The sequence below is a fragment of the Ruditapes philippinarum genome, unplaced genomic scaffold, assembly GCF_026571515.1.
Source record: "Ruditapes philippinarum isolate M1 unplaced genomic scaffold, ASM2657151v2 ctg1781_1_1_1_1, whole genome shotgun sequence".
Taxonomy (NCBI): domain Eukaryota; kingdom Metazoa; phylum Mollusca; class Bivalvia; order Venerida; family Veneridae; genus Ruditapes; species Ruditapes philippinarum.
In genome coordinates this window covers 72,794-88,670 of record NW_026851931.1, presented here as the reverse complement: position 1 = coordinate 88,670, position 15,877 = coordinate 72,794, and the positions used below count along the sequence as shown (strand labels likewise).

The following is a 15,877-nucleotide window of genomic DNA, read 5'->3' as shown; positions in this document are numbered from 1 at the left end:
ATTAATAATACTTTATAAATACATGTACAGTAAAATGAAGGAGATTATTGTGTGGAAAAAAAAAATCCAAAAAATTATCACAATTATACAGTTACCGTGAAAAAATCTACAGTCAATAAAGGTGGTCATTGTGCTTGTATCTGGAAAAACTAGAGGATGCTTTTGTAAAAAAGCGCATGTCTCCCCCACTGCTGAGAATAACTGTGAATGGAAACAGGAATGGAAATGGAGATAAAAGAACAGAGTATATAAAACCAGACAACTGATATATCACTGATATATCAATAATAGTTAAATGTCCTCACTGATAAGAACTCTAGTTATCATCCGGAAATGAGAAAATGACCAATGGTCACTGTGACCTTAACCTTTGACCTACTGACCCCATAAACAAGAGGAATCATCTGCTCAATAAGACCAATCATCCTATGAAGTTTGAGGGTTGTAGGTCTAAAGGAACTCTAGTTATCATCCGGAAAGGAGAAATTAACCAACGGTCCGCTGTGACCTTGACCTTTGACCTACTGACCATTAAAACAATAGGATCATTTGATTAATAAGACCAATCATCCTATGAAGTTTGAGGGTTGTAGGTCAAAAGGAACTCTAGTTATCATCCGGAAATGAGAAATTGACCAACGGTCACTGTGACCTTGACCTTTGACCTACTGACCCCAAAAACAATAGGGATCATCTGCTCTATAAGACCAATCATCCTATGAAGTTTGAGGGCTGTAGGTCAAAAGGAACTCTAGTTATCATCCGGAAACGAGAAATTGACCAACGGTCACTGTGACCTTGACCTTTGAACTACTGACACCAAAAACAATAGGATCATCTGCTCAATAAGACCAATCATCCTATGAAGTTTGAGGTCTGTAGGTCTAAAGGAACTCTAGTTATCATCCGGAAACGAGAAATTGACCAACGGTCAGTGTGACCTTGACCTTTGACCTACTGACCCCCAAAAACAATAGGGATCATCAGCTCTATAAGACCAATCATCCTATGAAGTTTGAGGCTGTAGGTCAAAAGGAACTCTAGTTATCATCCGGAAACGAGAAATTGACCAACGGTCACTGTGACCTTGACCTTTGAACTACTGACCCCAAAAACAATAGGGATCATCTGCTCAATAAGACCATTCATCCTATGAAGTTTGAGAGCTGTAGGTCAAAAGGAACTCTAGTTATCGTCCGGAAACGAAGAATGGACGGACGGACGGACGGACGGACGGACGGACTGACGGACGGACGGACTGACGGACGGACAGGGCAAAAACAATATGTCTCCCCCCGAGGTGGGGGAGACATAATTATCACTACAATATTATTATTGTTATTTATTGAATGGACAAAGATTATTAATGTGATACTGGTTCTATGACCTTTATTTGGTCATCTAGATTTTGACATCTGGGTCAGTAACTCAGGTTTTGATGGTCAATTTGATTTGGATCACAGCATAAATTACTGGAAGGCTTTGTGTTAAAACCAGAATGATTTGTAATTACTCTTTCTATCTTTATTTCAGAATTTCAGGGGTGTTTCTGAACCAACATTTAATAATTCATTTCTTTCCTTGAAACATATTATGTCTGTGAAATATTCTAAGCTATTAAAATCTACAGGATGCTGCATCTATGGTTGACCCTCATTTTTGATGATTTAATTATGATTTTTCTTTTGATATAACAAAAAGAGCATAATTTTTGCGATGTACATCTTGAGTTTATAAAATGTATATACAAGTAATTTCACTTCTCTTTCATTAAAATATACTTAAAAAAACTTTTTTTTAAAGAAAACTAAAACCTAATTATTATTTAATATTTGTAAAGACATTTTTGTTAGGAGTTTTGTGTATACTATATGCATCAAATTACAAGTAATAATTCTCTAGCTTAATATACTTTGTTCAATATTATATTACACTTAATTAATTAATTAAACATCAACAACAACTTACTTAAAGTACCAGAGTAGTAATTATCCACATAAATTGTTTCAACAAAGTCCTTGTCCATCACCTTTTATACCGTTCACGAAAATGATCACAATCCGATGACACTGCAACTGAAATAAGAAAACAACAAAACTGATTTCCTATATTCTAAATTAAAACACAAAACATTCCATATCATTCTTTCTTAATGACATGGATGGAAGTATATTGTAGTCAGAAATAACAGAGAAACCTCCATTGTTCCTTAATTACACGTTGATGAAAGTATAATGGCATTCTGACATCAGAAAGAAACCTCAATAAAATATTTTTCAGTTTCGTAATATCAGGAAATGATAACATGTAGTAATTTCACATCATAAACTATGATGATTAGATTTAAAAGAGAAACTCCTTTATCATACAGATACACATCATTACCATCATTTTGTTCATCTTTCTGTATTTCATGCTTGAAAGCTTTCCCCATCCATCAATTTACATAACTTTTCTTTCCCTCTCAGTAATCAAAATTCATGAATTATATAGTAAAGGATAATTTCAGTAGCTCATATCGAATTCCTTCGAAAAAATAAAAAAATAAAATCACACAGACTGGTTCTGTTTTAACCTGGACATGCTGTCAAAATATGACCAGTGTGGACCATGGCAAGATCTGTGGCGAGCCAACAATCATGCCATAGACTGATCATGGTCTGCACTGTTCGCTATTCAGTCAGTACACATTTTGAAATTTTCCATAAAAATGATGAATGGTTTTGTCCAGATTGAAAGATGGACAATTCCATTTAAGATATTGGTAAGAAAATGTTAGCTGTTACTATGAGCAACTGGTCAGTCTGGCTCTGCACATCCATGCAAGCAACAAACATTTTACCGTTTGCAATACTGTTCAAGTACAGTGATCAACATATTGCACGCACATTTGACTCTTGTTTTTCATATAATTATACAATTCAATGTTTAATACAAAAATATTACAATTATAGCAGCAAAAAAAGGGGAGAAAGGTGAATAAGGGTAGAGCATCGACTCCTAACTTTCAGGTTATGACTTTTGTGTTTGAATCCAAGAAATAGTGAGATAATCTCTTATCGCTTGAATACACAATGGTATGATTTATACAAAGGCAATCATGGAACCCGCGAACATCTTGCTGGACTTATGATGTCCCCAACAAAAAGGGGTTTGGCATTTAAGCCGGAAAACAAAACAAAAATTATGAAACAGACACTGCTCTCATTGCATGAAAGTTTGTTAGTGTGTGTGTATTCTATGTTTAATGAGAGTCCATCCAACCTTTTAGGCATTGAGAGTACAGACCCCATCCATGAAAGCTTGAACTCAATTAAACGAGTGTATAAAACTACCAAACTGAGACCACTAGAAGTTTGTAACATGTTATTCAAATAAAATAATATTATTTAAAAGAACATGAATATTGTAAGCATATTTAAAGGATATTGATGGAAAGACCACCTTAATGATCAAATTTGCATTTTCCTCCCCTAGGATATAGAAACCAGAGGAATAAATTAGATGATGATACATTCACACAACTTGATGATAGCTATCAGTTTTGACTCCCCTCCCTGATTTAGTGTCCTAGTTTTATGGTGAAATAATTCATTTGAAACACAATTTTATTGTTTGTAAAGTCCATTAGCAGTAAATTAATACAACCAAGCTTTTGAATCGAAAAACAAAAAATTGGAGGGGTTTTATTTATCATTCATTCAATCAAGAGATATTTTTTCCCTTTAAATATACTTTTTAATTCAGGGTAGTTTTTTTTCTTCTTCTTTAGCATGGGTCAAAATATTCTTTTTTTAATCACACCAGCAGAGGTCTTTAAATTTACAGTTGTAAACCCCTCAGAATATTATTTCTTTAAATCACACAATTTTCCAATTACATAAAGCTGTTTCTACTCAGTTTTGCAAAAATTCAATGTTATTCCCCTGCACCCACCACCCCATCCCCGAAAGTTAGTTTAAGGGAACGAACGGCCCCTTACCATTCCTGTGAAAAATAGCCTTTCACTTTCTTACAATTTACGGAAAAAAAAAATCACAAAAATTTGCATAATTTGTCTCAGATTTCCATAAAAAACTAAAATTTTATTCACTGTTTATAAGGCAATGAAATTTCAGGCATCCGCAGATCATGGGAAAATTGATACTATTTCTAGATAATGATCTTTAGCGTAATTTTATGCACTTACATCATGCATGAAATAACAAAAATAGACACTGCGCATGCATGATGGTAATCTACTGTAACATGATAACACTATACTATTACACTGTTTCAATAAAAAATATACAAAAAAGAAAATTGTAACATTTTTATTGTCTTAAAGAGTATTGGGTTGTATTTCTTTCACACATAAAAAAATGAGAGAGAGAAAAAATCCCCGAAACATTTGAACTACTTCACTTTTGGGTATTATACTACAATTGACACTTTTCAGTTATGTAAGCTTAGTACAAATGAATCTTTTAGAATTTCCAATATTAAAGGATTCTTAATTTCTTTGCTTTACAGTGCAATGGCCGGGTTCTCTGTTTTTTTTTAAATACAAATTTAAAGAATTATCAACAAACTTATTTAAAGATATTAATGTGTGACCTTTGTTTCATTTTCAGATGCAAATTTTAAGGACGTAAGTAAACTTACAAATCGTCCAAATGTTATTTACAAAGCTTAAAATAAAATCTTTTTTCCAAAAGTCCATATCAAATAATTATGAGCTATATTTGAAAAAAAGATCCAGCCGTTATTGTAAGCAAAAGGAGTAAAAATGTTAAAATAAATTATAATCCTTCGCACTCAGTAACTCTAGCTATGAACAGTATAATGAAAGGTTAAACAAAAAAACCCCATAAATTTAATTTATATTTTATGCCACTTTGGCAAACCCCACCCAAAAAATCAGTAATATGACAAGGTCAGGCTAGCCTTTTGTTCTTGTACTGGAGAATATATCAACAGGTGATAAACATCTCTAGCAGGTGAATGAAGTAATTACTTCTCTACTACTTGTACCAGAAACATGGAAAAATACTTTTTCCTCCCTCGTGTTTTAGCCATGTTTAATGAGTACAGAGAATATACTTTGTAACTATAGATAGGGCGTTCTCCTTTGAACAATGAAATCAGACCTTCTCCGAACCTATTTTTGTATTCACTGTTAATGTTATACTGGTTCCATAAACATTTCTGGTTTTCAATTCTGTTACAGAAGTATCTCGACAGTATGCCAAAGCCTTTGGACCGTGTTGTGAACTGACAGACTTTTATATGATTATCAGTAAAACATTTTTTAGATTTATTGTTACAACACCATTCTCAAACAAAGAAAACACATTTGTAAACTTATGCACATCTAATAAAAAGTTAATAATTCTTTATACATCTTATCAAAACAATAATTATTCATAAAATTCAAAAATAAAACATTTCTATCATGATCTGTTCTTTCTTTTCTTCCTAAATTTCAAATAACAAAGATAAATTCACTGAATATTCAAACAAAACATGGCTCTTACAATCTACTCCCTCAGAATTAGATATTAAATGCTATTAAAAGGTGTGCCATTAAAACCGGCACCTGGAATTTAAATTCCTCTTTATTATCAATAAAACATTGCTAATAGCCAGTGATTTAATACATCAAAATATTTAAATACAGCCCCAATCTTTTATCAGTGAATAAATTTAAGGAATATTTGAATAAAATCAGATATAAAACTTCAATGATCATCTCTCCTTATAATGCTTTCATAAAGTGTTTTCTTTATCCCACAAATTTTTTATTTGTTGTTATTTGTTGATTGTTGTACTTGTTAAGTTAATCGTCCTATCAACTTTGATAACCCTTAACACATGGATTTGTCCATCTTTCAATCTGGACAAAACCATTCATCACTTTTAGGGAAAATTCAAAATATTTACTCACTTAATAATATGAATAGCTAACAGCTAGTGCAGACCATGATCAGACAGCACACAGACCTTAGACTGCACTGGTCACATGGGAAGATTTTGTTGCCACCAGCAAACTCTAAATAGCCTATATTAAGCCTTGTTGAGAATTTTACATTGATTGGTAGACTAAGGCCTTGGTAAATGCCCTCTTGTAAGCTCAGGGAACCACCCCGAGCTTAGTTATATGATGAAAACTGCGGAAAATGCACTGATGAGGGATCAAAACAAAATCTTGACCTACACAAATTGTCTTACCAACTTTTTTCAAATAAATTCTTAGGCAACTTTTTAAAATATACACACAGGCTGAGGCATATAAACATGTAGTCATCACCTACATGCATTGATAAGATATTGTTAAGTATAACACTATTCTAATTAAATTCATTTTTAATTATTTTATATTTCTTGTTTAAATTATATATCTCAGATCTAGATTTACTTAAAAATAACCTTTAACCGGTTCCCAAGTAACACTTTAATGATATTTAATGGGAAAAAGTCCTTTGTTTCATTAATTACAGAGTCTAGAGATTTTATCACATTCAAAAACACAACCATTCAAACAATGAAATACAAACTACAGCTTTCCTAATAACTCACTTTGTTATCACAATGAAATCTAGAAGTAACTGCCACTCAAGTTTACATGGGCTGTACTCCTGACAAGTTAAAACTGTTTCAGGTTTCTTTATCATTAATACCTCATTAAGTTTCACCTACTGTTCTTTTTCCAGATTGTTATTGTTTAACAAGAGGGTGTCAGGGCGCAAGTGGTTGGAAATTAATTGCACCAATAATGGACAGAAAAGAAGCTATGTGTGCACATTGTGACCTGAACTGACCTGATATTTGCCTGCCTTAACCTACACTAATTAAGGCTTTTCAAATCCTGCTGGGACCTTTTCAAAAGGATAAAATGGCAACTTTGACAGTAAATATAATGACCCATTGGTGCACAAAAAAGGGAAACATTTTTTTCTTGTATTATACTGATGAGCTGATACATGAATTAAATTATTTCAATGTAATGTACACAGAGGGTAAAATGGAATCAATGTATCAATCGCTGTGAGTCTGTATAATTCAATGTGTTTGGTTAATTGCGAGCACAAGCCACTTTTACTTCCAATCACTGTATGATTTAGTGCGAGATTATTTAATTCAACTTGTACATTTCTTATGAGTGTTTATCCACTGTAATGTATTTTACAATTATAAGTTGTATCAGCTATGAAAAATTGCTCTTCCATCAGTTTAAGATGTAATTTTACAACCTGTATAATGCATTCCATTTAGAATTAAATATAAACTCATGTTCTTATTAAAAAAAAAAGATTTCAATATCACAACCCAGTTAACTGTACAAAATCTGAACAGGTACTTGTCATATTTAGATATCCTCATCCATATTATATTAGATGTTCTAAAAATGAAAAAAAGATAAAATTTCATATAAACATTCTAAACTGTTTCTCCTATATGCTTTTATGAATGCAGATCAATGGGAAATTACTGTTCTCTTGAATATGCTTTAACATCCCATAACATTACAACAGAGTGCTCTACAAATATACAAATGCCGTATATAACTGAATTATATTTGTATTCTCTTTAATAAAACAAATAAAAGAGCTGCACTTCCATGACACTCGGATAAGTTGCTCTTCAAGACATCAAAATAAAACAGAAATGCATTCTTTAGCAACAAACAATGGTACTCCTTCAACACATCATCATGGACTTCCCTTCTCATGGTCATGACAAAAGCAGTCTGCATGAAAGATAATCACTCATGCCACAAACAGATCTGCCTTCTCAGATGGCAAAAAATAGATAAATAGTAAGATCTGCTTTAACATGGCACAGGTATCGACACTTAATGAAACTTATATTAGTCCAGTCTTTAACTTATAGCTTAAACAATTATGCTAACAATCCCCATGAAGCAAAAAGAGCTGCCTTCTCACAAAACAACACTCCCTCATGACACAAATAGAGTTGCTTTCTAATAACACAACACTCCCTCATGACACAAATAAAGCTGCTTCTTACAACATAACTCTCCCTTATGACACAAATAGTGTTGCTTTCTAACACAACACTCACTTATAACTCAAACAAAGCTGGCTTCTTACAACACAACACTCCCTCATGACACAGAAATGCCTTCTTGCTGCAAAAACACTCCTTCATGACACAACTAGACCTGCTTTCTCTTGATGATTCGTATTAACTTTACTTTCCAAATAGTTCACTTTTGTTTCATAATTAACAATAAATTTAAAAACAGCAATTGCACCTAAATATTACCTGTGCTGTTTATTCAAAAACAACTTTCTGTTTTCTTTCATAGCTGAAATAAACTGCCCAGGAAATTCCTCCCATAAACATTATAACAAAGTACCATAATAACAAAAGTACAGTAAAACTAGAAATGTGTCCATAGGACACGGGTGCCCCCACCGCGCCACTGTTCTGTCAATCTTTTTACTAAGTCAAGGGAAATAACTCTACAAATACTGGATAAATCCACAAGCGAAACCCAAGGTGCAAATCTAAATATGCTGAGCAACCTGCCCATAAGGTTTAATTAATGACTATGTCAAATCCTTTTTGAGTAACTTGCGACACAAGTTGAAAATTGCAAAAATTTTCTAAGTGAAGGGCAATAACTCTAAAAATACTAAATAAATCCAGACGAAAATATCTGATGCACAACTGCACATGCTGATCAACATTCCTGTAAAGTTTCATGACTCTAGGTCAAATACTTTTTGAGTTACATGCGACACAAGTTGAAAATTGCAAAATTTTACTAAGTCAAGGGCAATAACTTTGAAAATACTAAAAATATCCAGACGAAAATACCCAGGTGCACAACTACACATGCTTATCAACATTCCTGTAAAGTTTCATGACTCTAGGTCAAATACTTTTTGAGTTACATGCGACACAAGTTGAAAGTTGCAAAATTTTACTAAGTCAAGGGCAATAACTCTGAAAATACTAAAAATATCCAGACGAAAATACCCAGGTGCACAACTACACATACTGATCAACATTCCTGTAAAGTTTCATGACTCTATGTCAATTACTTTTTGAGTTACGTGCGACACAAAAGTGAATGGACGGACGGACAGATGGACGGAAGGACAAGGGTAAATCTAAATGCCCGCCACTAACATGGGGGCACAAAAAGAACTTTATCCTATGGCAATATTTGTATCCTTGTTGTGTAGAGTGCTTTGGTCAATTATAACCCTAACAGTATCACCATTTTCCTGCTTAAAAGGGATTTAGAGGTTTCGAGAGTGTGAAAAATCAATAATAACATCATAAAAATAGCATTTACCCTGCATTCCTTCACTCTTAAAGTTTTCAATACTTGTAGTTATTTGGGAGGAAACATAAACAAACAACATGGATGAGTCAACAAATAAATAATAATTTCCTTAATAGCAGCAAGGTTTTTGAGTGATGATATAAATGATATCATAGATATCAAAAAAAACTATAACCATGAAATCCCATAAAACCCCAGTGAGGATATAATATCAATTTTGTGTCTTTATTTTTTCTTCAGAAATTTGTTTTCAGTACTGAAAGATGACCAAAAATCTTTTTAGGATGTGGTGGATAATTTCTGTCATTTTTTTGTCTTTGCATACGTACATGTGATCTTTTTTCGATCATCAAGTGGGAGATTTTTCTGCAATAAGAGGGAGATTTTTCAATAAACAAAGAAAGTTCTGAAATCAAAAAGAGGGAGATTTCTTTGATTTGTGAAAATACCCCTTATTTTAAGAAAAATCTTAAAGTGGTTTACATGTATGAAGTCAAAGCCAGAGGCACTATAATATATAAGACGAAATGTCAGACATTGTCACACATTGAGTCTAATGGTCATTTTTTTCTCACCTGATTAAAAAATTATGTGGGATTATTAGTTGGTTACTTGTTAAGAGATTGGTAATTACTGGTTATTTATCCAGTAAAAGCAGGCAAGGTGTACCGTCCGCCAAAATATTACAATATGACCAAAAATATGTTTAAATTGATGTTAAAAACAGAAAAAAAGTGTTTTTTACATATTTAACATAAAGAAGCTTTTAATAGCTGATCAATTTTGATATTTTACAATTGAAATCCCTTAGACAAAGACAGATATTGTAGCAATTTCAAATTCTCATGTAAGACTCATCCATTATGATTTAAAGTGCAATTAGTACAGTAAATAAACTAACATTATTTTCATAATTATCTTACATTAGTCATCAATTACAGTTATAATCTAAATTTGTCCTAATTCAGTTAAACTTAATGGCGATCATAATTATCATTTACATACAAAACCTTTTAATACACATTTACTTTAATGGTAAATTAGATCATTTTGCCTACAGCAATAAGTGACAGCAGGCACCTTAAACCTATACCACTAAAATATCCCCAGTTAATGGTGTACACGTTTTAGATAATTATCTATGTAAATAAGAAAATAACATCCTTTTTCTTACTTAAAACATCCTAAAGACACAAAGGTTCTATTTAAAGATTAAAGCAAACTGTTGCTTAAAGTAAAAGATTGTTATCCGGAACTCGGCAAATGTAGGTTTTTCATGAAAGATACAGTTAGCGCTCGGTACAAACAAACTTTTACCATTATAGCTTAATCAGGTGCACTTTAATAGATAAATCCACAAGAGCTCGGGAACGGGACCACAAATTGCTGGGCATATTTTCAATCATGTAACAGTTTTTAAAAATGTTCCCCCTACATCTAAATATATATTTTTGTATTATCCGAGTGTCTGGCCTCAAAAAAAATATTATCAATTGAACACAATCTTTACTTTTAAAATTGGTTAAATTTTACGATATACCCCACAATCTGCGGTCCTGTTCCAGAGTTCCTATGAGATTTGTCAACCTGTTGCACTTATTTTTCGAAGCTCAGCAACTGTAGTTTTGTACATATCCCTGGATTAGTTTGGAAAACCCAGAATATACTTAATTCTGTAGTAAGTTAATTAAGCCACTTAAATCCATAAGAGCTGTTGAAATCATAAGGAAAAAGTTCTATATATAGTATTAGATTAAACCTAACTGTTCCTAAGAATAAGCCACTTAAAGCCATGAGAGCTAGCTGTTGAAATCCTTGACACAAATCTTATATTTATATATTACCTCAAACAGTTCCTTACAATAAGCCACTTAAATTCATGACAGCTGTTTGAAATCCTTAAATATGTATCACATCTAATGTAACTGCACATGTTCCTTAGAATAAGCCACTTAAATCCATGACAGCTGTTGAAATCATAAAGACACAAAGGTTCTATTAAAAGATCATACCTCAAACTGTTCCTTAATAGAAGCCACTTAAATCCATATGAGAGCTGATATTTAGTATCTCCATCAAGATCAATTGCAACTAAATAAATCTGAAGCATTTAAAATAAAATCCATTTGCAAAATTTTATGATCTGGTCTTAAATTTATTCCTGCATGCATCTAAATTTCAATTAATTTATATTATCAACAAAATTCAGGAAATTTTCTAACAATGGCGATTTTGTGTTTCCTGAAATGTAAACATACAAAAAATTGCCATTAAAATGATTACATTAGACACACTTAAATCTATTTTCAACATTTCATTTTTTTTTTAGATATTTTTAACACACATGAAATTAAATTTCAATCATGAAAAACATATTACCCTGTTAAATTCTCATTTATAAATTACAGGTGTAGTTCTTTGATCCTTTCTAACACAACCTGTTTATTTATCTTGTCGAAATTTCACCAAATTTCACAAAGGATTTAATCAGGTCCATTCATGACAGTAGTTAACAATTGCATAACTGTTTGATAATATATTAATTGAAAATATTTTTCATGCTGCTTATCAAATCAGACTTTTATAGGGATAACTGCGACAAATCAAAGCAAAAATAAAATTTTGATAAATGACCTGAATTTTGACATAGGGATATTAGTAAAATCAGATTTGCCAAATTTTATCTATAAAAGTGCAAATTTTATACCCTTTGATTGAAATTATTTTTGGTCCAATAGGATTGCAGTATTTTAAATGAATCGTAACACATTTACTTTGGTAAAGAGGCAAACTGTTAATCTGAGTCTAGTAAATTGACTGTTTGTAAAATTAAATTAAAAACACTAAGCCGGTTAAAATTTTTAAGTATGTATTTACAAAATTTAATTGGTTGCGCGGCCAGCCTCGCCCGAGCAATTTAATTTTGTAAATACATACTAATAAACATTAACCTATTCTAGACAAGGTTTCTTTTTTTTGTCACGCTAATATAGATATGAGGCGATATCCGGACAATTCCCCTCCCGGACGATTCCCCTCCCAGTAAATTTGAATGTTTTTTCACAACCCGGACATTTCCCCTCCCGTTATTTTTTTACGGCGGACAATTCCCCTCCCGTTAATTTTACAGGGCGGACAATTCCCCTCCCGTTATTTTAGCAGAGCGGACAATTCCCCTCCTGCTGTTGTCAGAGCGGACAATTTCCCTCCAGTGGCTGTTGAACAGATATATGTTATAATATTGTTTATTTGAGCTGTTGAACATATATATGTTATAATATTGTTTATTTGAAAGGTATTTTTAATCGACTTTAAATACATTTTGCTTGTCTATATTGACATGAATATAAACAAAACAAAACGCATTTTTTTTTGTTAAAATAATCTTTATTTCGTCAATACATTTCTGCAGCTGTAAAATAATTGTAATTAATTGGTTTTGCAATCAAGGATACATTTAATTAAGGGCAGCATTGATTAAAGATTTTTTATTGACAGTTTGTTTATCTTAAGCAGCGGCGGCAATGATTAAAGGCGGTATAATGTCACCTTTGTGAAATAATGATTCTTAAAAGTTCCGATCTTTAACAGTGTGTTGTTAAGAGTAAAAACTGTCATCTTTAATAAGAATGGTTATAGATTTTTTATACTCAGTGGCGGCTATGATTAAGGGCCGTATAATGTCACGTCCGCTCTGATAAATACGGGAGGGGAATTGTCCGCTCTGCTAAAATAACGGGAGGGGAATTGTCCGTCCTATAAAATTAACGGGAGGGGAAAAGTCCACCCTATTAAAATAACGAGAGGGGAAATGTCCGGGTTGTGAAAATAATATGGAAGGGGAATCGTCCGGGAGGGGGATTGTCCGGGATTCATATGAGGCCAGTAAGCCTGTATAACCATGCAATCTGACTGGGCATGCTTGGTCTTCTGGCGGTGTCCAAATGTACCCACATGACCACAGTGCTGGCATATCATCTGAGGCATCTTGATAATACAAGACCTTTCTGACAGAAATCTGAACAAAAACATCCTTCCCCAAAACAAGAGGGCCATGATGGCCCTGAGGTCGCTCACCTGTATATAGCCCCCCCAACCCCGGGCCAATTTTTATCCAAAGGCTTTTATTTGTTTATTTGAACAAACTTGGTAGACACCCATAAGAAGATGTTTCATGCTAAACATCTAAGCTCTAGCTCATACGGTTCTTTAAAAGAAGATTTTTTAAGTTTTTACTATACACATATAGTTAAAAACAATGACACCCCTGGGGCAGGGCCAGTTTTGACACCCGGGCTTTTATTTGAACAAACTTTGTAGATATTTACTTAAAGATGTTTCATGCTGAATATCTAAACTCTAGCTATTTGGGTTTTTTCAAAGAAGATTTTTAAGTTTTTGATATACACATATAAGGAAAATCAATGACCCCCCCGGGCGGGGCCAGTTTTGACCCCAGGGCTTTTATTTGAACATACTTGGTAGACACCCATTAGAAGATGTTTCATGCTAAATATCTTAGCTCTAGCTCTTTGAGTTCTTTAAAAGAAGATTTTTTAAGTTTTTACTATATGCATATAGGGAAAATCTATGACCCCCTGGGGCGGGGTCAATTTTGACCCCAGGGCTTTTATTTGAGCAAACTTGGTAGACATTCACTAGAAGACATTTCATGCCAAATATCTAAGCTCTAGCTCTTATGGTTCTTTAAAAGAAGATTTTTTAAGTTTTTACTATATGCATATAGGGAAAATCAATGACCCCCGGGGCGGGGCCAATTTTGACCCCAGGGCTTTTATTTGAACAAACTTGGTAGACACTCACTAGAAGATGTTTCATGCTTAATATCTTAGCTCTAGCTCTTTGGGTTCTTTAAAAGAAGATTTTTTAAGTTTTTACTATATGCATATAGGGAAAATGAATGACCCCCTGGGGCGGGGCCAATTTTGACCCCAGGGCTTTTATTTGAACAAACTTGATAGACATTCACTAGAAGATGTTTCATGCCAAATATCTAAGCTCTAGCTCTTACGGTTCTTTTTAAAAGAAGATTTTTTTAAGTTTTTACTATATGCATATAGGGAAAATCAATGACCCCCCCGGGCGGGGCCAATTTTGACCTCAGGGCTTTTATTTGTACAAACTTGGTAGACACTCACTAGAAGATGTTTCATGCCAAATATCTAAGCTCTAGCTCTTAGGGTTGTTTAAAAGAAGATATTTAAAGATTTTTCTTTCGGTTGCCATGGCAACCAGAGTTCTGCATGGAATTAAATTCTTTGAACAATTTTTAAAGGTGACCACCAAAGGAACATTCCTGTGAAGTTTGGATGAAATTGGCTCAGTGGTTTATGAGGAGATGTCATTTAAAGCAAAAGTTTACGGACGGACGACGGACGGACGGACGGACGACGGACGGACGCCGGACGAAAAGCGATCACAAAAGCTCACCCTGTCACTTTGTGACAGGTGAGCTAAAAAGCAAACACACTCCTCTCCCCTCCCCCATCAAATTGATCAACTTGCTTCATTTTTAAATACTACATTCTAAAGCCAATATAAAAGTCCTTCCAAAATTTATTCTCGTCACACAACATGTACAAAAGCTTACCAAACCAAAATAAATCCTGCGTTTTATATCCAAATCATAAAATTATCCATTAAAATTCACTTTCTTAGCTAAACTGTCAACAACAGGTAAACAACCAAACATTGCTTTAAGTTATATGTTTTTTTACGCACATTTCACCACACTTAGTTAATAATCATGTAAACAAAAAATTAATCCACCATGCCAGAATAAAAGGTGTCGAAAAAGTGAAAAAGTCATACTAAAATTAATGATCCCAACCTACCACAAAAGAACTGGTTTTCACTTTAAACAAGTGTGTATACATTATGAACTGCTCCAGGTGAAAATACCATCAATACATGTATATAAACTATTTACAGGTAGTGTGTCATGTGACACATGCGTTATTAACTGTGTGTCACAAAACCAACCGAGAGCCATCCTCTGTCCCTAAAGGGTTCATTAGCACACTTACATAAAACATATGTTGTCATTTTTTTTGTTTATACGAATAATGTTTTCTTTTTGTTCTAATTATACTAATTGTGTAAATTTAGACATTTAAGAAATTATTTATTTTAGCTTAATTATAATGAATTTAGCTTTAATTATTTTACAGATTCAGAACCACACTAATTAAATGTCTTCTGGAACGAACAAGTGCTGGCATCAAACATGGTCATGGTCAAATAAGGCTCAAACCCTGTAGGTTGCCAGGCAATGACAGTCCTTTACCACTAAGTCAACCCTAACCCTTTCCTCTGAAAATTAGTAATAGAATGACAGAAATCCTAAAATATGTCAAACTTATTTAATAATATGATAAAAAATCATTGAATTTTATCACAAACTGTATCAAGTTTTAAATAATGATTATCTGAACTTATCTTTTAAAGAATTAAATCTTTAATCAATTTCATCAGCGACAATAATACTTTAATATAATAACAAATTATACACATGTACATAAGTATTAAAATTATTTTTCCCCACAAAGTATTCAG

The 15,877-nt window shown here is 33.0% G+C and overlaps 1 protein-coding gene across 1 annotated transcript in view; it reads right to left on the bottom strand.

Moving 5' to 3' along the window:
- LOC132742969 (uncharacterized) overlaps window positions 1-15,877 on the bottom strand; it is a 51,675-nt gene that overhangs the window by 18,231 nt on the left and 17,567 nt on the right. The window contains exon 4 of the mRNA XM_060731476.1: window positions 1,969-2,075. The gene's annotated coding sequence lies outside the window, so the exon portion shown is untranslated. The remainder of the gene's footprint in view (window positions 1-1,968; window positions 2,076-15,877) is intronic.